General features: G+C 40.1%; 1 long non-coding RNA gene across 1 annotated transcript; it reads left to right on the top strand.

Moving 5' to 3' along the window:
- Positions 1-56: 56 nt before the first annotated feature.
- LOC143658868 (uncharacterized) lies at positions 57-22,964 on the top strand. Its single transcript, XR_013163350.1, has 3 exons — positions 57-342; positions 19,393-19,530; positions 22,856-22,964. It is a non-coding gene; the product is annotated as an uncharacterized LOC143658868 (long non-coding RNA).
- The last annotated feature ends 1,861 nt before the right edge of the window (positions 22,965-24,825 follow it).

The raw sequence follows: 24,825 nt of genomic DNA, 5'->3' as shown, positions 1-24,825 counted from the left end.
GCGGGCTGTGCGGTGGCACCGCCTCCGCAGGAACCCCTGGCTGCATCACTCGGGTTGCGTTTAAAGGATTCAGCGCTAGCGACTGAGCCCGCAGAAGCGGACCCCTAGGCGGAATCAACACTGGGGGCTCCCGAAGGAAGGACGCTCGGAAGGAGCAGAAGTGGGGAAGCCAGCTCTCGGCCCCCAGACTGCTCTGTCCGCTTCGGGCTGGGAACGTGGACTTTAATCCCCAGCTGCCTGCCCATCACAATGGGTGTTGTGTTGGTGTGAAACAATTATGTACCCCAGAAAAGCCATGTTTTATCCTAATCCACTCTTGATGAGCCAGACCTACTGTTTAAGGTGAGAAATTTTGGATTGTTGCCATGGAGATGTGACATACCCAATTGTGGGTGTGGCCTTTTGATTAGCTGGAGATGTGACTCCATCCATTGAGGTGGGTTTTGATTAGCTTACTAGAGTCCTTTTTTTTTGTATGCTGTATGGTGGAGGTCACATTTCATTCTTTTTCCATGTGACTGTTCCATTATTGCAGCACTAGTTGTTGATTTTGTTTGTTTGTTTTGTTTTTTCTTTCTTTCTTTGCTTGTTTGTTTCTTTTTAGGAAGTGCATGGGCTGGGAATCAAACCTGGGTCTCCTGCATGGCAGGTGAGAATTCTACCACTGAACTACCCTTGCACCCCTGGTTTACTAGAGTTCTTTAAAAGAGGAAATATTTTGAAGAAATCTCAGATGCAGACTCTTGGAGAATAGTTGCTTCAGAGCTGACAGAGACACAGATGTTCGGAGATGCTTGGAGTGTTGACAGAGAGAGTAGATGTCTAGACACAGAACCCAGCAGATGTTGCCACGTGCCTTCCCATGAGATGCTAAGCAAGTCAGAACCCAGAACTGTGTCCTGAAGCAGCTAAGTGAGGGCCCAGCAATGCTTAAAGAGGAAACCACTGGTGTCAGAAACTGGAAGCAACAGAACCAGGAGCAAGAACCAGCTGATACCAGCCATATGCCTTCCCATGTGACAGACATCAGCCTTTCTTGAGTCAAGATATCTTTTCCTAGATGCCTTTAGTTTGGCCATTTTTATGGTCTTAGAACTGTATACTTGTAACATTAAATTCCCTTTATAAAAGCCATTCCATTTCTGTTATGTTGCATTCTGGCAGTTTTCGCAAACCAAAACAAATGTCCGTGATGTCCCATGTGACTCCCCACTGAGATCCCACCCTCCCAGTGTCCACCTTTCCTCCATCCCACCCTCAACCCTACTGACCCCTCAGGAGATATAGGCAATTTGTTGGTGAAATTTATTGGGGCTCAGGAGGGGTGAGGATCACCAAATGGAAGCAGGGAAGGCCCTACACAGTGTTCCCAGCCCAGGGCACAGAGAACTGCAGACGTCACAAAAGTGGTCATAGACGCTGGTCCTCCAGACTGCCTTGGCTAGGTGCTCACTATCAGGGTTTCCAGGTGCAGTAAAGAAATCTTTTTTTTCATTTCTGTGAATTTATCCTGTTAGGTCCTATATAATAAGTGAACATTGTCCCCATGGAGGGAAAAATTAACAAATTAGTTATAATTGCAAGGCTTGTTTTACATTGAAAAATGAACTATGACCTGCAAGACTTCCTGCCATGGGATCTGATCCACCCCCAGCTTCTTGGAGTGCATAAGGCCCACACCATAAGGTACAATCAAGACTCTTGGGAGCTGGGCTGCACGAATATTGGCTTTCATGTCACTCTGTCTAGACTGTCTCTCAAGCCGCGAGGTTCATGTGGGAACTGAGGAAAGCCCAGAATAATATTACCTTGCTCCCTATTGGCTCTTTCAAAGTCTATTCTGATTTTTTAATGCTGGGGGAAAGTCCCAGAGTCATAATTTGCCATATGAGAGCTGCATTCAGTGTATTTTGGCACACTTCTTCCTTTGGAGTTACCATTTGTGGAATGCATTCTTTTTCCATCTTTCTCTTTGCAGTAGTGACAAGGCGAATGAAATCACCTGAGTTACTGCTATTTGTATGTGAAATTAGACCAAGGATTTCTGCGGGAAGTAGCTGGGAGAATGAGAATGAATCATTTAACTTGAAGATTAATTATGAAGACCTGCTGATAAAGTGAAGTGTTGCAGTAGGATTTTGCTGGGCCTATAACTCAGGGCTGAAGGATCAAAAGCATATTCAGCTAAGCGTTGGTTGTGCTGGTTTGACTCTGTGGTGTACCCCAGAAAAGGCATGTCTTTTAATCCTCATTCAATATTGGTGGCTGGGAGCATTTTGATTGTTTCCATGGAGATGTGACCCACTCAATTGTGGGGGGTAACTTTTGATCAGGTATTTTCCATGGAGTTTTGACTCCACCCATTAATTCTTTAAACGAGGAAACATTTTGGAGAGCATCCCTTTTTAGAGCCACGAAAAAGCCACAGCAGAATGCCACAGAACCACGGAGCAGAGCTCCACCAGCCAGCGACTTTTGGAGATGAAGAAAGAAAATGTCTCCTGGGGAGCTTCATAAAACAAGAAGCCAAGAGAGAATGCTGAGAGACTTCGCCACATGCCATTCCAACTGAGAGAGAAACCCTGAACTTCATCAGCCTTTCTTGAGTGAAAGAACCTCTTATTGGTGCCTTAATTTGGACATTTTTATAGACTTGCTTTATTGGGACATTTCCTTGGCCTCAGTACTGTAAACTAGCAACTTATTAAATCCCCCTTTTTAAAAAGCCATTCCATTTCTAGTGTGTTGTGCTCTGGCAGCTAGCAAACTAGAACATTGGTCCACACCTCTCCATCCCTGCATTTGTTTTTGTTGTTGCTATTGTTGTTTTGCATGGGTAGGCTCCAGGAATCAAACCCAGGTCTCCAGCGGGGCAGGCGAGAATTCTGCCACTGGGCCACCATTGCACCACCCTCTATGCCTGCATTTAAACTATGAACTGTAGGGTACCAAGAAAACCTACTCAGCTTCACTTTGACTTGGCCCCTCCCAAGGAAAACATAAAGTAAAATGTCTCCCCAGACACCCCAGCATCCATGTCCAATCTTCTCCATTTTTTCTTCTAATCTTGACTCCTACTTCTTTCACCTGATATTCTTACCTAATCATTCATTGAAGAAATAAATCCCTTCAGGCAAATGCTGAATTGTCTTCACTCAACACCCTAATACATTATGCACAGGGCTGCACTCATATCATCCTTCTTTGCTCCATTTTATTAGAAAACTATGTCTCTCCGCTTGTCAAAGCCAAATCCTAAATAAAATATTTAGATCACACCATGTCTCACTTTTAAAAGAATTTGTACTTTAGATTACATCTTCCCAGCGTTTTCAAATTTATGTCTTCATCTTACTATTTCTTCATGGTAGCTAACATGTTAATTTTTATCTACTAGCTTAAACATATATAGATATGTGCACAGAGATTTCGTGTAAGTGCAAGTTTTTTTATGTATAACATTTTATTTTGAAATAATGTATAACTAATAGGACAGTTGCAAAAACCCATACACAGAAGAACTTCAACATATCCCGCACCCAACTCCCCAGATCCACCAGATTTTAATATTTTGACACATTGGCCATATCATTCTATCTATCCATCTATCAATCCAACTATTTTTAAACTTTGAGTAGATTATATACATCAAGCTCCTTGAAAACTTAATACTTCCATGTACATTTCCAATCAAGGATATTAATATATATAACCACTTTATGTACAGTGTCAACTTCACAAAATTTAACACTGACATAAAGCTTTCATTCTACATACCAATTTTTGCATATGTTCTAATTCTATCATGTAGGTCATTTTTCCACCCTTATTTGATTCAGTGCAGTGTGATGTATGAATTTAGTTTTTTACTGTATTTTTAGTCTTTCTTTTTTTAAATTAATTTTTAAATTAAAAAAATTACAAGAAAGAAACACAAATATTCTAAACATATGATCATTCCGTTCTACATATATAATCAGTAATTCACAATATCATAGTGAATATGAACATAGTTGCATATTCATCATCATGATCATTTCTTAGAACATTTGCATCAGTTCAGAATAAGAAATAAAAAGACAACAGAAAAATAAAATGAAAACAGAAAAAAATTATACATACCATACTCCTTACCCCTCCCTTTCATTGATCACTAGCATTTCAAACTAAATTTATTTTAACATTTGTTCCCCCTATTATTTATTTTTATTCCATATGGTCTACTCTTCGGTTGACAAGGTAGATAAAAGGAGATTCAGACATAGGGTTTTCACAATCACACAGTCACATTGTGAAAGCTATATCATTATACAATCATCATCAAGAAACATGGCTGCTGGAACACAGCTCTTCATTTTCAGGCAGTTCCTCCAGTCTCTCCATTACATCTTGAATAACAAGGTGATATCTACTTAATGCGTAAGAATAACCTCCAGGATAACCTCTCGACTCTGTTTGGAATCTCTCAGCCATTGACACTTTGTCTCATTTCACTCTTTCCCCTTTTTGTTGAGAAGGTTTTCTCAATCCCTTGATGCTGGGTCTCAGCTCATTCTAGAGTTTTTCTCAATCCCTTGATGCTGAATCTAAGCTCATTCTGGAATTTCTGTCCCACATTACCAGGAAGGTCCACACCCCTGGGATTCATGTCCCACATAGACAGGGGGAGGGTGGTGAGTTTGCTTTTTGTATTGGTTGGAGAGAATGGCCACATCTGAGCAACAAAAGAGGTTCTCTTGGGGGTGACTCTTAGGCCTAATTTTAAGTAGGCTTGACCTATCCTTTGTGGGGTTAAGTTTCATAAACAAACCCCAAGAATGGGGGCTCAGCCTATAGCTTTGGTTGCCCACACTGCTTGTGAGAATATCAAGAATTCAACTTGGGAAAGTTGAGTTTCTCCCTGTTCTCACCAGTCCCAGAAGGGAACTTTGCAAATATTTTTCCACTCACTGATCAAATCACTCTGGGATTCACTGGGGCATCACTCTGGACAAACCAACAAAATCTCATGTCCTACCCAGAATTCCAAATACTTATGGTGTTCAATCAAGCTATCTACATAAATTATATTAGGAAATGCTCTAGTCAAAATGTAAATTTTGTACCAAATGCACATTTTTTGCTTTAGTCTCACACATAAATTGAAATTTTAAAATATTAATTACCATCGATTTTCAGCACACTGCAGTAATGACATTCCTTTGTTCTTCCTCATGCAAAAACATTTTTAAAATTTGTACATTCAGTGACTGTTATTATACACTCTAGGCATTCCTAGATTATACCAACTCAATCTTTATCGTCTATCTTTCTTTGTTATTTCATTTATGCTCCCAGCCCTCCTCCCTCTATCATTCTCACATTCAGCTTCATTCAATGTTTTAACATAATTGTATTACAGTTAGATAGTATTGTGATGTCCATTGCTGAGTTTTTATATTCAGTCTTGTTGCACAATATGTATCCCTTCAGCTTCAGTTACCCAATATCTTACCCTATTTCTATCTCCTGATGGTCTCTCTGTTACCAAAGAAATGTTCCAAGTTTATTCACTAATATCAGTTCCTATCAGTGAGACCATCAAGTATTTGTCCTTTTGTTTTTGGCTAATCTCACTCAGCATAATGTCCTTAAGGTCCATACATGTTGTTGCATATTTCATAACTTTATTCTGTTTTACAGCTGCATAATATTCCACTGTATGTATATGCCACAGTTTGTTTAGCCACCTGTCTGTTGATGGACATTTTGGCTATTTCCATCTCTTGGTAATTGTAAATAATGCTGCTATAAACATTGGTGTGCAAATGTCTGTTTGTGTCCTTGCCCTCATGTCCTTTGAGTAGAGACAGCATATGGATGGGTCCTGTTTTTTAATCCATTCTGCCAGTCTATGTCTTCTGATTGGGGTGTTTAATCCATTAACATTTAGTGTTATTACTGCACGAGTAGTACTTTCTTCTACTATTTTACCTTCTATATTTTATATGTCATATCTTATTTTCCTTCTTTTTACCTTTACTCATAGTCTTCCTTTCTACACTCTTCTCCACACCTCTCTCTTCTCTCTTTTCATATCTGTCTCTAGTGCTCCCTTTAGTATTTTTTGCAGAGCTGGTCTCTTAGTCACAAATTTTCTCAGTGATTTTTTTGCCTGAAAATGTTTTAATTTCTTGCTCATTTTTGAAGGACAGTTTTACTGGATATAGAATTCTTAGTTGGCAGTTTTTCTCTTTTAATAATTTAAATATATCATCCCACCGTCTTCTTGCTTCTGTGGTTTCTGCTGAGAGATCTACACATAGTCTTATTGGGCTTCCCTTGTACATGATGGATTGCTTTTCTCTTGCTGCTTTCAAGATTCTCTCTTTCTCCTTGACCTCTGACATTCTGACTAGCAAATGTCTTAGAGTACATCTGTTTGTATCTATTCTCTTTGGGGTATGCTGCACTTCTTGGATCTGTAATTTTAAGTGTTTTATAAGAGTTGGGAAATTTTCAGTGATAAAAGTTCCTGCTCAGATATTTCCATTTTTTCCTCTATAATTTCTTTTTCTTGCTGGATTTCAGATGTTCTGTCCTCCAGTTCACTAATTCTATGTTCTGTCTCTCGAAATCTACCATTGTAGGTTTCCATTGTTTTTTTTCATCTCTCCTACCGTGACTTTCATTCCCATAAGTTCTGTGATTGATTTTTTCAGACTTTCGATTTCTTCTTTTTGTTCATTCCTTGCCTTCTTTATATCCTCCTGCAATCATTGATTTGGTTTTTGATAAGTTTTTCCATGTCTGTTTGTATATTCTGAATTAATTGTTTCAGCTCCTGTATCTCATTTGAATTGTTGGTTTGTTCCTTTGACTGGGCCATATCTTCAATTTTCCTGGTGTGATTTGTTATTTTTTGGGGGCATCTAGGCATTTAATGACCTTAATTGGTTTATTCTGGAGATTGCTTTCACTTCTTTTACCTAGGGTTTTCTTGCTGGATGAGTTTCTTGTCTATCTGTTCTTTGACATTCAGTTCAGCTTTATCTGGATCTCTAGCTTAAGTTTTGTTTAACAGAGGAGAATTTTTCAGTTCTTGTTTTCTTGTTTCTTGCCCTGCTTGTATGGTGGCTTTCCTCCCCACACACACACTTAGGAGGGTCCACTTAGGTATTATAGATCCCAGCCGGATTTTCCCAGACCAAACTGACCTCCTATCAGGAAGAAAGAGTCACCTGCATCGGTTTTCCCTGAGGAAAATCAGGTTGAGACCCTGCTTTGAGACCCAGCAGGTTGAAAGACTTTCCTGTGAAGTCTCTGGGCTCTGTTTTTCCTATCCTGCCCAGTATGTGGTGCTTGTCTGCCTGCAGGTCCCACCAGCATAAGATGATGTGGTACCTTTAACTTTTGCAGACTCTCCCTGCTGGGGGCATGGTGGAGACAAAGGAGAGGTTGTTGGCTGGTTTTAATGGCTTCAAATTACCAAGCCCTGGTGTCTGAATTCCTTGAGGGGGGGATTCCACCTGACTTGGGCTTCACCCCTCCCCTGGGGAAGGCACAGACACCAGACAAGCCCTCAAATGAGCTTGTTTCTGCCTATGCTTGGGGCAGTTGCAGCCTGAGAAGCCCTGCCGCTGTATCCAAAGGCAGTCAAGCCTTTGTAGAAACACAGCCATGAAAACCTCTGCTTCCTTCTTTTTTTTTCTTTTTCCATCAGCCCTGCCCCCTTGGCGCTGGGGCAAAAATGAGCTACCTCTGCTTTGACCAGGTTCACCTGCACTAGGGGCCTATTTTTAGTAGTCAGAATTTGTTAATTAATTCCACAATTGGCGTTTGGTTAGGCTCAGCCCCTGCTGTTGGTAAAGTCTCTTTCCTTTCCCCTCTGGGAAGCAGCCTGTGGGGGAGGAGTGCCGGCTGCCATGGCTTGGGGAACTCAGGGTTCTGGGGGGGCTCACAGCTGGTCCAGCTGGTCCAGACTGGGGTACGCTGTGTGTCTGGTCACTGATGTGGCCCCAGGAGCTGTTCTGTATGGTTTCTGGTTATTTAGTAGTTGTTCTGGAGGACAAAGTAAAACACGCATATTGGTAAGCTGCCATCTTGGCCCGGAAGACTACAACTTTATTCTCAACCAGATCCTGCTTATATACTGCAGGGTGATAAAAGGCATGCATGCATTTTGTGAGGGAACAAAGTGTTTATCTTTCAGTGCTCTCTTCCTTTATACTTAAGATAACCATTTGGGGTTAACAAACATTCTCTTCCTCACAGACTGTTCTCCATAAAGCAGAATAAAGTAAACTGTAGTTTTTACCAACACCACCCTGATGCCAGCTGCTCCCAACAAATTCCACAGGTCTTGTTTTAACCTTTGCTCCTACACTGATGGATCAGCACATGGGCAGCCCACCACCTGGATGGGAAGTACCTGTGCAACCTAGTACAGACATTATATTGTAGGAAACTGGGACTATGCAAAGCAACCAATAAGCTGAATTAAGAGTTGTATGGATGGTCATTTTCCACTAACCAGGAGATGCATTAACTATTTGTGCTGACAACTGAGAAAGTTACTGAGGCCTGACAGTGTGGATGGCCATGTGGAAGCAAGGGCAATGCTTCCACATTGCCCTTGCTGTCTGCTGGCCCTTATGGGAAAAGAAACATGGGAAGACATCTGGATTGCCTGTCACAAGCAAAAGGTAACCATATTTCATGTCTCTGCCTGTAATACTGATTCTTTACCTGGAAGTATTGAATCATATGCTTTAGTAAGAATTCATAACCTAGAGCCAACATTGCATGAGGCTGCTTGATGGCTTCATAGAAGAACAGGACACCAAATGTACAAAACTCTTGGAGACCTGCAGTTTATACACAAAATGCCAAAAGTTGTATCTGTAACCAAACCAGGACCACCCCCCCCCTATACTTCAAGGCATGCTATATATGACTCTGCGGACATTTGTTATGCCCAGGCTGACTATGGATTTGACTCTAGAATGCTCCATGCACTTGCTGGGGTAAAAGTATGGTATCTGAACCCCCATCATAGGAATTCTTCTCCAGGAACACTTCTGTCTACTAATGGAAATTTAGCTTTATTCTATTAGCTCAACAAGATTTGCCTCTCATAGTTCCCCATAAGCTTCTTTTTGACATTAGTTTTGTAGCAAATACCTTTTTGCAATAGGGTCCTGTGATAACCTATCTGTACAATAAGTCTCAATGCTGAGTGTGCACTAAAGTGCCATTGTTTGGTGCCACCAGCCTGCTTTAGACTGTGATCCTTGTGAATAGGGCTGTGTGGAATACTCCTCTGGCCTGGCAGAATTGAGCACATCAGAAAACCTGGAAAAGAATCTTTTTATTTAAGACAAATCACAGATTTTATCAATTATCAATAGAATGGTTTATTTCCCTTTCCTGGCCATTGCTGCATTACTTTGTGGAATTGTTATCTCTGTGTGGGAACACCTAGTATTTTGTTTTCTCTTATAATGTTGTTATAGGATATGAATGCATTCTGTCCTATAGTCAACATAGTCTGCTGGATGGGGGTTGTGTTAGTTTTCAAGCTGCTAGAATGTGCTATACCAGAACTGGCATGGCTTTTAAAAAGGGGAATTTAATAAGTTAAAAGCTGATATTTCTAGGCCTGTAAAATTGTGCAAGTTAAACCATTCAGGGACTTAATTCAAGTAAGGCTGATTGGTCAGGATCACCTGTGTCAGCTGGGTAGTCATGTGGCTGGCATCTGCTGGTCCCTTGCTCCTGGTCTTTGATGCCTTCAGCCTCTGTTCTTATTGGGACTCCTCGCTTTGCTTCTCCAGGCCTTGTTTTCATCTCTTGGCTTCCTATGGCTCTCTCCAGGTTCCGGCTTGCTTCACAATTCATGACAATATCTGCCGGGCTCCAAGCCTCTCCAAACATCTGTGTCTCTGTCCTCTAAGTGTCAGCATCTGTGTCAGCTTTGGGCTCTGTTGGCTCTGAGTCTTCTGTAATTTCTGACACCCTCCAAAGGTTTTCTCTTTTAAAGGACTCTAGTAAACTAATCAAGACCCACCTTGAATGGATGTAGTCACATCTCTATCTAATCAAAAGGTCACACTCACAACTGTGCCACATCTCTCTGGAGATAATCTAATCAAAAGTTTCCAACCTGCAGTATTGAATCAGGATTAAGAGAGATGGCTGCCTCTATAAGATTGAATCAGGATTAAAACTTGGCTTTTCTGGGGTACATAATATTTTCAAATTGGCACAGGGGTGGATTGGGAGGACCCAGGCCCATTCCCCTGCCACGCCTCCATTTTTGGAGAAAGTCACTGCATACAGCCACCTACATGCCTGGGGCAGGTGTTAAAGGTCAGCAGACCCACTGGGGTTGGGGGAGAATGTATCATCAAAGCTCTGACTTTGGTCCATCAGATCAGTTTTTGGCTACCTCCCCTTTTTATAGGAATTCTATATAACCTGGCATTTAGCAGTGTTAATGCTGTCAATATACACCTCAGCATTTGGAGCACTAATGATTCACCTTTTCTATAAAATTGGAAATATTTAAGTGATCTTACAGCAATATGCATGCACTATCCTTTTTTAACAGAAAAAGTAGAATATCTTATTTTATTTCTTTTAACTCCCTAATAATGATTTTTTTCAGAAAAAGAAAAAATTCCACTAGTACTCCATACTACAGCTAAACTTAGTGAAATGGCTCTAGCATCTGTAAAAAGAGTTTTCTTAGAAAAAAAAACATGCCTTGGGAATCATTGTGACAGTGCAAAAATACATTTATGTTCAGTGAGGTATAGTGTGAATCTATTAACCTTCATTGTCCAGACCAGAACTACTTGTTAGTTTTGAAAATAGTAGACCAGGGTGTGATTGCATGCTTTAAAGAACAGAGCAGTGCTGCAGGCCATATAGACAATCAAAATTTTAAGACTGGAAAGACACTTCTCCATACATATATACACCAGACATGTTTTTTAACAAATTTAAAATGATTCATTACTGTTTTTTTTAAATGTGGTATGGATATAGTTTTAAATGGTCTGTTAACTATCTGCATAGGTGTAGTCCTAAATTGGTTTCCTCTGAGTCTCTTAAATCATAACATTTTACCATTTTTCCATGTATTTTCATATACAAGTTGGTTTTAATTCTGTTTGAGTGGTGGCATGTATTTTGAAATGGCTTTTTTAGTTTAGAAAATTCTGATGAGGTATTAGAAGACCATCTGCCAGCACACGTGCTTAACATGAAATTGAAAGTACATAACCTGGTGCTCCTGGAATCCCTTCTAGTCTGTTTGTGACACTGAAGAGTCCTTTCTTACAGAGCTATTATATATTCTAGGCTATGACATGTCAAATAATCTCCCAAATTAGGTGTGTCATTTTGGGTTTATGAGATCTGCATTGTTACCAATAAAGGATATGGTTTGCAGCTGTATGAGCTTAACTTTTGGTATCCTGGTTATTTTGTGCCCATTTGCTTTGTTGCTTTGTCATACCAACACATCTTTATCTCTAGATGCTGTGATGTATGTAAAACAGCACTGTTATTCTTAAAACTAGTGTGTAAAATAAGGATAGTACAGTATGTCTCTTACTTTCAATTCAGGACACCCTGAATGAAAATAAATACAAAAAATTCCTAACTCTGAGCTCAAACTCTGATTCCTCTTCCTCCTTCCCCTCTTCCTCTCTTCCTCTCCTCCTATTTTGCTACACTGTCCTCAGTGGCAAAAAGTTTCACCCAATCTCTGACAACATGTATATCACAACAGTAGCTAATAAAAGTTGGTCTAGTCAAACCAAATGGGCAAAAAAGAACCAGGATACCAAAAGTTAAGCTCTTACAGCTGCAAATGTATCATTCATTGGTAGCAATGCAGACCTCATAAACCTCAAAAAGAAAACTGTTGTTATTTTTCTGTTATGCTTGTCACTTATATATAAGGCCATGTGGGAATATAGTTTGGAGGTATAACATATTTTTAAAAAGTTATATTCATTGGATAGAATTGAATGGTGTCTGTGAAAGGAGAAGGGCATTCTGCAATCTCTTATCTCTATCTCTTACTCTGTTCTCTTTCTCTTTTTTCTCTTTTCGTATGTCATGAGACCATGTGTGTACATGGCCACCTGTCTTTTTTTTTTAACTTTTTTTTGTGTACATGTAAGTGCATGTCTTGGGATTTAAATTTTTCAAGTCAAGTTCAATGCAAAGCATGCCTATGTCTGGAATACCTATAGAAAGAAAGCAATTCCATATTGTCTGAATTCATCAAGGGACAGAAAAAATATTTGGAGGCTGTTAAAATGCAGATTTAAAGTAATTTTTTTAAATACTATTTTCAGTTCTGTGACATTATTGTGAAAATTTAAAGTTATGCAATACTTAATTCAGGCATGTACCACAAGTTAATGGTAGACTAACACTGTGGGGTTGATACCAAACAAACATAGGTTCCTCTGCCTGATGAGCATAACAGCCAATCCATGACACCAGGATTTCAAAGAAAGAAAGGGTTTATTGCTACATGTGAAGCAGGAGATTAGATGGTCTACCAGCTAAAAAATTTGTCTCCCCAACTCTAAGGAGTTCAGGGTTTTATGGACCCAAACAAGAGGAGACAATTGTTACCACTGCAATAGTAAGTATAAACAGGGCTGAGATTAGGCTAGAATGAACATTACAATATAGTAGGTATAAACATGGGTGAGACTAGACTAGAATAATGATTACAAAGGTATAAACAGGCCCGAGGCTAGGCTAGAATAACCATTATAAAAATAAGTATACCCAGGACCAAGACTAGTTGAGTTTCAGTAATTTCAGGTAATAACTTCTGGTTATTCTACAATAGGAAGAAAAAAATATAACATGATTCAGTAATTACAATAATTTGTTAATTCTTAATTTCTTGGTTACAGGGTGGGTTCTAGGTGTCATCTTTCATCAGCATGCTCGTGAGCTTTGACGTCTACTATGGCTGAAATGTGGCTTCTTGTTATTCCTTTGCCTTAGTTGTACTGTAGTGCATGGTCTGTCAACTTGTAAATCTTTAAAGTATAATTCAGGTATTGTATTCTTTACTGTGTAATAAAAAAAAGCTAAAAAAAAAACTTGACTACATCTTCAGTATATCTTGTTGGAATTTTGTTGGTAATTGTCTTAAACCTGTGTATCAAATTGAGGATAAATGACATCTTTACTATGTTGAGTCTTCCACTCTATGTCCATTGATATTTAAATGCATTCATATCCCCATACAAAAAGTTATATTTTAAAAATATCAATCAGATCATATCACTACCTTGCTTAAAACCGATTAGAGATTTTTCTTTATACTTAGTTTTAAATCAATATATCTTAGCAATGAGGGTCCTGACCCTGTCAAGACCTCCAACCTCAGTACATAACCCTCTAGCCACTAATTACATTGTATCAGCCACATTTATCCTCTTCTAGATCTTCCAGTATTGAGTTCTTCCTGCCTCAGAATTTCCCATATGATGGGATGGATGGAATTGTGTACCCCAGTTTGGACATGTTTTTGGCCTTGGTTTGAATTCTGGTGGGCATGGACCCATTGAGAATAAAATATAAAGATATTATTTCAGTTAATATGTGGACCATATTGGGCTTTGAGCTCCAAATTCTTTACGAATAGTAAAAGTCAGCAAATGGAGCAGCCACAGGAAGCAGCCAAAAGGTTGGAATCAATGGAACCTGGAGGAAAAAGAAGACATCACCACGTGGAAAAGAGAAGGCATTATCATGTGACAAAAAGCCAAGAAACACCAAAGATTGTTGGCAATCAGAAGATACTGACCCTAAAACAAGCAAGCCATCTAGCCTCTGAAATCCTGGGCCAATAAATTCCTGTTGTTAAGCCAACCCATTGCATGATATTTGTTTTAGCAGCTAGGAAATGAAAACATCATGTGTGCCAGTTTGAAGCTATTATCTACCCCCAGAAAAGCCATGTCCTTTAATCCTCATTCAACATTGCTAGGGGAAATGTTTTTTATTGTTTTCATGGAGATATAACCCACCCAATTATGGGTCATAACTTTTGATCAGATGGTTTCAATGGAGATGTGTCTCCACCCACTCAAGATGGGGTTGCTTACTGTAGCTCTTTAAGAGGGAACCATTTTGGAAAAAGCCTCTATTTTCCCCTAGAACTGACAGAGCCAACAGAATGGACAGAGCTCTGGGTAAGCCATTGAAGAAGCCTGGAGAAAAAGCTAGCAGACATTAGTGACTTTCCAGCTGAGAGATAAACCCTGAACATCATGAACCTTCTTGAACCAAGGTATCTTTTTCTGGATGCCTTATTTTGGACATTTTCATAGCCTTGCCTTAATTTGGACATTCTAATGACCTCAAACTGTAAACTTGCAACTTAATAAATTCTCCTTTTTAAAAGCCATTCTATTTCTGGTATATTACATTCCATAACTTGCAAACTAGAACAGAATTTGATGCCAGAGAAGTGGGTTGCTACTACAGTTTGCAAATACCAAATATGTTGGAACATTTCTTTAAATTGATAAGGGGAATATTCTGAAAGAACTGTGAGGAGCTTGATAGAGAAGGTCTAGAATGCTTTGAAGAGACTGTTGGAAGAAATGTGATCTCTAAAGATATCTCTGACAAAACTTTAGACAGAAAAGCGGAATGTGACCTTGCAAACTGGAAGGAAGGTTGACTCCTGTTTTAAAGAGGCACAGAATTGCAAAATTGTGTACTACTGTTGGATAGAATTTAGATGGAGGTACATTATACTCCAAAAGAACTGCATGTTTACATTGACATAAATCAGAGAAATATGTGTGGCAATGGATTTTAAGGGTGTGAGATAATGATGAGAGGAATATAAAGCTGGATCAGGTTGAATTTATTAATACAGGTCCACTAAGCAGAGATTCTGCATTCAATGTTAAAGCTTTAGGGGTTAGAGAAGGCATTAACACTTTGGATGGTTGGCTGAAACATGGACAAAAGGTGGCCAACATTACTTGAGGATGAAATGCCAGAACTGCCCTGGTATAATGTAGATGAGGGGATCCAGAGGCTTAGAGAGATTGGAATGTTAGTGGATTTATCATAGAAAGCCTGCTCATACACCCTAGAAATGTCCAGAGGGTGCACCTTTTACCAGAACTGTGTGAAATAAATTTGTGAGACTAGTGCCATCATCCCTGAAGAGCTCTGTAGTTGCCCATCTGTATAGGTCAGATATTACTGTGGGAACTTCTGTCACTGAGCTGGAATCCTTAAACAGAATGAGGATGACCAGATCATATTCATCTTCATGGCAGAAGCCAGGTGGCAGCACTTAATTGCCAAAGACAAGGTGCACATGGCTATCATAATGGACAGCGCACTCAAAGCAGGAGTCAATCTGATGTGCAGACTTGTGGTGTTGGCTAGTAGATCATGGGGTACCTAGAAGTACAATATATGGGCAGTCTACTAAATTCTTGTTTGTGCTGTATAAACAAAGGAGTTTGAGGTCAAGTGAACAGAAGTCTAACTTGAATTACAAAAACGTGGAGTCATGGCCCCTTAACCATTTTTCAAACTTGAGACAGTTTGCAGATCCAGAGCCCCTTGAATGAGGGAGAGGCCAGGTCCCATTGAGGGGAGGACCCTGTTACACTGCCACAAATTTATACTGTTAAACTTCCTCCAAACCTTCACCAAGGAGTCCTATGGCTTTTTACCAGGGAAACTGTGTATTTGGGAAAAGGAAATGATCAGATATTTGGGGGATTATTAGACACTGGTTCAGAAGTGACATTAATTCCAGGGGACCCAAAATGTCACTGTGGTCCACCAATCAGAGTGCGGGCTTATGGAGGTGTGTTAGTTAGATTCATTTGTCAACTTGGCCAGGTGAGCATACCTAGTCTTGTTGCTGTGGACATAAGCCAATGGTACATGAACCTCATCTGTTGCTAACTACATCTGCAGTTGGCTAGGAGGCATGTCTGCTGCAATAAGTGACGTTTGACTTAATTGGCTGGTGCTTAAATGAGAGATCGCAACACAGCACAGCTAAGCAGCTCAGCATTCCTCATCTCAGCACTTACAACTCAGCCCAGGCCTTTGGAGATGCAGAAAGAAGTCACCCCAGGGAAAGTTGTTGGAACCTAGGGGCCTGGAGAGAAGACCAGCAGAGACCATCCTGTGCCTTCCATATAAGAAAGAACCTCAGTGGAAAGTTAGCTGCCTTTCCTCTGAAGAACTAACAAAATAAAGTTCTACCTCAGTGAAATTTCTAGGTGTTCAGTGGTGTGGGGTATGTTGAGATATCCCTTCTAAGGTAAAGTCCTTTTATTAAAAGCCAATCCATCTCTGGTGTGTTGCATTCTGGCAGCTAGCAAACTAGAATAGGAGGTCATGTGATTGATGGAGTTTTAGCTCAGGTCCACCTCACAGTGGGTTTAGTGGGTCCCTGGACTGGTTCTGCAGTTATTTCCCCGTTCCAGAATGCATAACTGGAATAGACATACTAAGCAACTGGCAGAATTCCCACACTGGCTCTTTAACTCATGGAGGGAGGGCTATTATGGTGGGAAAGGTCAAGTGAAAGCCACTTTAACTGCCCCTACCTAGCAAAATAGTGAATCAGAAGCAATACCAGATTCCTGGATGGATTGCAGAGATTACTGCCACTCTTAAGGATTTGAAGGATGCAGGGATGTTGATTCCTACCACATCCACATTCAACTGTCTTATTTGGCCTATGCAGAAAACAGATGGGTCTTGGAGGATGACAGTGGATTATTGTAAGCTCCAATGGCAGCTGCTGTTCCCAATGTGGTATCATTGCTTGAACAAATCAATTACATCCCCTGGTACCTGGTATGCAGCTACTGATCAGGCAAATGCTTTTTTTCTGAATAACAATTAGTATGGAACACCAGAAACAGTTTGCTTTCAGCTCAAAGGGTCAGCAATATACTTTCACTCTCTTACCTCAGGGGTATATCAACTCTCCAGCCCTATGTCATAATCTTATCCACAGGGACCCTGGTCATTTCCCCCTCCCACAAGACATCACACTGGTCCATTATATTGATGATATCATGTTGCTTGGACCTATTTAGCAAGAAGTAGCAACTACTTTAGACTTATTGGTAAGGCATTTGCATGTCAGATGGGAGATAAATCCAAGAAAAATACATGGGCCTTCTACCTCAGTGAAATTTCTAGGTGTTCAGTGGTGTGGGGTATGTTGAGATATCCCTTCTAAGGTAAAGGATAAGTTGCTGCATCTGGCCTCTCCTGCGACCAAAAAAGAGGCACAATTCCTAGTTGGTCTCTTTGGCTTTTGGCGACAACATATTCCTCATTTGGGTGTGCTACTCTGGCCCATTTATCAAGTAACCAGAAAGCAGCTAATTTTGAGTGGGGACCAGAACAAGAGGAGGCTCTGCAACAGGTCCAGGCTGCTGTAAAAGCTGCTCTGCCACTTGGACTATATGATCCAGCAGATCCAATGGTGCTGAAAGTGTCAGTGGGAAATAGAGATGCTGTCTGGAGCCTCTGGCAGGCCCCTATAGGAGAATCACAAAGCAAACCCTTAAGATTTTGAAGCAAAGCCTTACCAACTGCTTCAGATAACTACTCTCCTTTTGAGAAACAGCTATTGGCCTGCTACTGGGACTTAGTAGAGACTGAATGGTTAACAATGGGCCACCAAGTTACCATGAGACCTGAGTTGCCTATCATGAGCTGGGTGTTGTCTCACTCACCAAGCCACAAAGCTGGGTGAGTGCAGCAGCACTCCACCATAAAATAGAAATGATATATGAGAGATAGGGTTGGGCAGGTCCTGAAGCCACAACTTACATGAGGAACTGGCCCAAATGCCCATGGTCTCCACTCCTGCCAAATTACCTTCTTTTCCCAGACCAGAGTCATGGCCTTTTGGGGAGTTCTTTATAGTGGACTGACTGAGGAAGCGAAAACTTGGGCCTGATTTACAGATGGTTCTGCATGATATGCAGGTACCACCCAAAAGTGGACAGCTGCAGCACTACAACCCCTTTCCAGGATGACCCAGAAGGACAGTGGTAAGGGGAAATGTAGGAGCCAAGGGTTAAAACAAGACCTGCAGAATTTGTTTGGAGCAGCTGGCCTCAGGGTGGTGGCAGTAAACTGTGGAGATTATTATCTGATTTATGTAGAACAGTCTGAGAGGAAGAGAATGTTTGTTTACCCCAAATGGTTATGTGCCGCGTCCTCTTTTTCCTCCCCGGTTTGACATGGTTCCCTGGAAGGAAGGGCGGTGGCAAGGCCTTCAATGCCCCAAAAGAGGACGAGGCATAAAATGGTGTAATAGAAAAATACTTGGATTAACGACACTAATTGTGTGTTCCTTGTTGCTGGTTGTGCTCCAAGCATTATATCAAAACGAATCATTACAATAAAGATGGCCATAGAATTGTAAATGTCAACAGTAGGCACGTTAGATTTAACTCTTTATCATTTATAGAAAAACTTAGAAGAGCAAGCCCCCCTTGGTGTCTTTTGGGGCCTAAAACGAAACGAGATCTTTTACAACAGTTAGTGAAATCACAGTTAAGATGGAGTTTAACATGCTGCCCCTGGTTCAGGGAACCTGTCCAAAAACTTCAAGAGAAAATAAAAGAATAAGAAAAAACTGATACCTATCACCACCCAATCTCCCCCACCACGGCGCCGGTCCATTGCTATGAAACAATAAAAAATCTAAGTAGACAAATGTAACCTTTTAATCAAAACAAGCTAACCTTTAACCAGATTAAAATAGGTCTTGACATATAGCCTCACCTGTAGAATAATAGGAACAGAAAGTCTAAACTCAGAAAACTGCAAACACAATGTCTGCGGTTTAAGCCAATATCTTGCTGCTATTGAAATCTTGTGTAAATGTTCCTAAGAAAATCAGAACGTGTACTTTCGCTTTGCTTCCCTGAACCTGTAACTTTACCTAAAAATGTAAGCCATGACACAACCATGATCCTGTGATACCTGTTTTTTTTTGCCAAGAATAAGGGTATAAATCAGTTAAGCAAAAATAAATCTAAGCAACTCTTCTCAGAGCACTCTAAGCTGTCTCTTGGTGTTCTTCTCATGCCGACGACCCTCCACACCTTCAGGCCCATTCCCTCTGCTGCGGCTGGACTGCGGCAGTTATGTTAAGTATGAAGAAAGATAAGCACTCTGTTCCCTCAGGAAATGCATGCATGCCTTTTGTCACCCTGAAGTATAGAAGCAGGATCTGGTTAAGAATAAAGTTGTCTGTTGTTTGTTATGGCTGATCTTCAGAACCCCCCATCCCATCTGCTTTCTTTCTCATCATTCCTTAATATCCTTTGTGCTCTGGTTCCATAGGAAGCAACATCTGGTGCCCAACGTGGGACTCGAAGAAGAAAAAGAAGACTCCAAGACAATATTAAGGAACCAAGAAAAAGTCTCCATTAGAGGAACATGTGTCCAGTCAATAGAAGAGGACTCAAATCATATTGATAAGTAGGCATTTTCCTTGTAGCATCAGGGTAATGGGTAATCACAATAGGTGGCTGGAGGAGTATGTATGTATGTATGTTTGTATGTTTGTGTGTTGAAAACATCGTTAGGGTGCCATTACAAAAATAAGGTTTTGATAAAGTTTAAGAGTTATTTGTATTTTGAAGAAAAAGACTTTGTGGATAAAGCAGAGAAGAGCCTAAAGCAGATTCCCCTTAGTGAGATGGGAGACATTTAGGAAAAAGGAGTGAAGAAAGTTCTGAACTGAAAACATTTTTCCATAACAATACAGTGAGGCCACATTTGGCAATAACAGAAGGGAGTTTAGAGAAAATAAAGAAACTAAGTTCTTGTTGTTAGGAAGAAAATAGTAAAGGGAAATAGTTAATAGCATAAGGATGACACAGCCAGGAAATATAGCCAGGAAAAAGGTAAACTGTAGTTGGGAAATGAGGCTAAAAATGCTTCTTCAAAAAAGGAGCTATTTCTAAAAAATAAGATAGAAAAATTGGGAGAATATTTGGAGTAATTGAAGGAGAGAAAGGACAAACAAAACAAGGATATGGAGACTATGTTAGAAGATCCAAAGAAATCTTCAAAATAGAAATACAGAAGTGTGAACCTGAGGCAAGAGAAAAGGACAGTAAATAAATAACTTAAGTTGGGATACATAATCACAAAAATTTTACCTCAATATGGGCTGCAAATAGCTCCAAAAAAGATTCAAAAGACTAAGCCTTACCTATACTTAGGAATGCAAATAGCTGCTAATAAAACAATACCTCAAAAAATACAATTAAGACAGGATAATTTACAAACTTTAAATGATTTTCAAAAACTGTTAGGAGATATTAGACCCACTTTAGGGATTAGACCCACTTTAGGGATTCCTAATTATATGTTATGGAACTTGTTTGATATTTTACAAGGAGATTCTGATTTATTAAGCAAAAGGCAGTTAACAGCTGTGGCTGAACACTACAATTAATTGAACAACGCATTCAAGAAGGGCAGGTTGTTCAAATAGATCTAGAAAAGCCTGTTGATTTTATTATTTTCTTTACCTCGCAATCTTCTACAGACCTGTTTTGGCAAGATGGTGTTTTAGAATGGATTTCTTTACCAAACAATTGACAAAAACACTTAAATACATATCTGCAAAAAATCATTTCTTTAATAGTCAAAGGTTGCCAAAGATATTATCAATTAAGAGGTCACAATCCTAACCGCATAATGCGTGATCTCACAAAGGAGGAGGTTCAAAGTCTATTTATCTTCAGTACCTCTTGGCAAATAGCATTAAGTGATTTTAAAGGAAATATTGATAATTATTTGCCTATGTCAAAACTTTTACAATTTCTAAAAGAACACAATGGATCTTGCCTAAAATAGTTCAGGCTTTCCTGCTGGAGGGAGCCATTACTGTCTTTACTGATGGTAGTAGTATTATGGACAGGCTGCATAAGTCACCCCAGGGGAAAACAAAAGTTGGAAAATGCCTTACACCTCAGCCCAGTGCACTGAATTAGCATCTGTAATTCAAGTTATGCAAAAATTTCCACAATCTCTTAGTATTGTTTCTGATTCTGAATATGTCTGCCAAACAGTTACTCACATTGAGACAGCTTCTTTGAAGATGAACCATATCGAATGTTTTTACATTTACAAACATTAGTCAGAAGTCGAATTAATCCTCTTTTTATCATGTATATAAGAGCTCATACTAACATTCTGGGTCTTTTGTCATTACAAAATCAGCAAGCAGATACTCTTGTGGGGGTAATTCAAGATCCCACGACATTTCACAAATTGATTCATATTAATAGCAAAGGGCTGTGAAAGAAATTTCTGTCTTTATCTAAACAGCAAGCTCAGGACATTGTTTGGACTTGTCTAACAAGTGGACCTTTAAATGCACTTCCATTTGCGTCAGGGGTTAATCCTCAAGGTCAAAAAGCAAATGAATTATGGCAAATGGATGTTACTCATACTTCACATTTTGATAAAAAGCAATATGTACATGTTATCATAGCACCTTTTCTCATTTCATCTGGGCTACTGCACAATCTGGATAATGTTTCTGCCATGTTCAATCACATTTACTTAATGCTTTTGCTGTTATGGGATGCCCTCAATCTATTAAAATGGACAATGGTCCTGCTTATACAGGAAAGCAGTTACATAAATTTTATACTACCTTTCATATTACTCATATCACAGGAATTCCACATAATCCCTCTAGGCAGGGAATTCTTGAAAGAGCAAACCGGAAGCTAAAGTCTATGCTCATGAAACAAAAAAGGGGAGATGATGATCAGGAGGATGATGTTGCAAAAATAAGTACACCTAAAGATCAATTAGCAAAAGCACTGTTTACTTAAAATTTTTAAAACATTTATGATAATTCATCACAGACTCCTGCAGAACAACATTTTAGTAATTTGGAAAAGAAAAATGATACAACCCAAACAGAGCTGCAGCTGCAGCTGATCTATTGGAAAGATGTTAAGGATGATTTATGGAAACCAGGCATGATAAAGGTGTGGGGTAGGGGATTTGCTCTTGTCATTGCAGATGACAGAACCTCAGTTTGGATTCCCTTGAAGAGAATAAAACCCAGACATGTCAACCTGGATGAAAATAACTAAATGGGTAATGTATATTATAGGACATATAACTTTAATTGCTGAAGGACAGGGAAATAATTATAGTTATTGGGCTTATATTCCTAACCCACCTTTGCTGCAGGCCCTAACATGGGCAGATCCAATTTTACCAAAATATCTGAATATTAGTTTAGGATTCCCAGGTCCAGTAGATTCAAGACTTCCAAAACTAATTAAGGAAGAATAAAAATGGTATCAAATTTAACTCTTCCATTTTTAGAAAGACCCATATGCATAACTCTATGGAATAAAATGATACTTGCCTGTTAGCTGGGAAAGAAAGTTGGAATGAATGGCAGTTATGTCATATGGATGGAGCAGTTATCATAATTAATGATTCTTATGGAATTGTAAGAGATGCGGCCCCTGTGGGGTCTCCCATCTTTAACTTGAAGATAACTGAGACTATATGGACAGGCAAGTTAAATCAGAGTTTAATACATAGAGGATGATTTATGTCAAATTCTTGGGACAATAAATACATTAGTCAGAGAAATTTATGGAAAATTTTCTTATGACTGGGACCAATTTTTATAGTGAATTCTAGTAACTATAACTTCTCTTTAAATAGCAGCCATAAACACTATATGCATATAAGAAATCAAACTTTTAATTGTGAGAATTATTCTCTATTCACTTGTCTCTGAGCACTTATGTTGCAGGAAAATGAGATGATTATAGCAGCAAGGAGAAGAAGAGGTATTTGGCTGCCAGTGCAGATGTCAAGATCCTGGCATCCTCTCCAGAAACACAAGTCCTGATCCATTTGCCAAAAGAATATCTGAAAAGGACTAAGAGATTAATTGGACTCATTATTACAGCTGTCATTGGGATCACAGGAGTTATCACAGTGGCTGTGGTCTCTGGTACTGCATTGTTAGGTTTGGGGCTGTTTATATTCTTTCTCTTCCTCCTCAGCTGTGTCAAACAACAAATGTTCAAAATAGCAAGCTGCGCCACTAAGCAGAGCCATGCTAACACTGTGATTCTGGTGAAAGCCCTTGGCTCCTTCCCATATGAAAGTCAGAGAGCTTGACTTGTGGCCAATGATGGGTAAGACCCTTCCTTCAGAGTTTAAGGGCAACCTAAGACAGGCACAGCCACTAAGCAAAGCCATGCTAACAGTGTGATTCTTACAAAAGTCCTTGGCTCCCTCCCAAATCAGTCAGAGCGCTTGACTGGTAGCCAGTGATGGGTAAGAGCCTTCCTTCAGAGCTTAAGGGCAACCTAAGACAGTACAGCCACCTCGGCTAATAAAATAAAAAGGGGGAAATGTAGGAGCCAAGGGTTAAAACAAGACCTGCAGAATTTGTTTGGAGCAGCTGGCCTCAGGGTGGTGGCAGTAAACTGTGGAGATTATTATATACTTTATGTAGAACAGTCTGGGAGGAAGAGAATGTTTGTTTACCCCAAATGGTTACATTAAGTATGAAGAAAGATAAGCACTCTGTTCCCTCAGTAAATGCATGCATGCCTTTTGTCACCCTGCAGTATAGAAGCAGGATCTGGTTAAGAATAAAGTTGTCTGTTGTTTGTTCTGACTCATCTTCAGACCTCCTGATCCCGTCTGTCTTTCTTTCTCATCATTCCTTAATATCCTTCATGCTCTGGTTCCATAGGAAGCAACATGGAAATCCTCCCAGTGGGCAGAACTTTGGGCAGTGCACCTGGTTGCTCATTTTGCCTGGAAGGAGAACTGACCAAAAGTGCATTTGTATACTAACTCATGGGATGTTGCTAATGGTTTGGCTGGATGGTCAGGGACTTGGAAAGACCATAATTGGAAAATTGATTATAAAGAGATCTGGGGAAGAGGTATGTGGATAGAACTTTCTGAGTGGGCTAAAAACATGAAGATATTTGTGTCCCATGTGAATGTGCACCAGAGGGTGACTTCAGCAGAGGAAGGTTTTACTAATCAAGTGGATAAGATGACCTGTTCTGTGGAGACCAGTCGGCCTCTTTCCCCAGCAACTACTATCACTGCCCAAATGGGCTCATGAACAAAGTGGTCATGGTGGCAGGGATGGAGGTTATGCATGGGCTCAGCAACATGGACTTCCACTCACCAAGGATGACCTGGCTACAACCACTGCTGAGTGCCTAATCTGCCAGCAGCAGAGAACCACACTCAGCCCCCAATATGGCACCATTCCCTGAGGTGACCAGCTGGCTACATGTGGCAGGTTGATTACATTGGACTACTTCCATCATGTAAGGTGCAGTGATTTGTTCTAACTGGAATAGACACATACTCTGGATATGGGCTTGCTTTCCCTGCATGCAATTCTTCTGCCAAAACTACCATCTGTGGACTTACAGAATGTCTTATCCATCATCATAGTATTCTGCACAGCATTGCTTCTAATCAAGGAACACACTTCACAGCAATGAAGTATAGGAATGGGCATAGGCCCATGGAATTCTCCGATCTTACCATGTTCCCCATCATCCAGAGGTAGCTGGATTGATAGAATGGTAGAATGGCTGTTTGAAAACTCAATTATGGTTCCAACTAGGTGACACTACCTTGCAGGGCTGGGGTAATGTTCTCCAGGAGGTTGTGTATGGTCTGAATCAGCATCTGCTGTATGGTGCTGTTTCTCTCATAGGCAGGATCCATGGGTCCAGG

Source organism: Tamandua tetradactyla, chromosome 2 (assembly GCF_023851605.1).
Source record: "Tamandua tetradactyla isolate mTamTet1 chromosome 2, mTamTet1.pri, whole genome shotgun sequence".
NCBI lineage: Eukaryota > Metazoa > Chordata > Mammalia > Pilosa > Myrmecophagidae > Tamandua > Tamandua tetradactyla.
The sequence above is the reverse complement of the archived record's forward strand: the minus strand, read 5'-3'. Positions and strand labels throughout refer to the sequence as shown.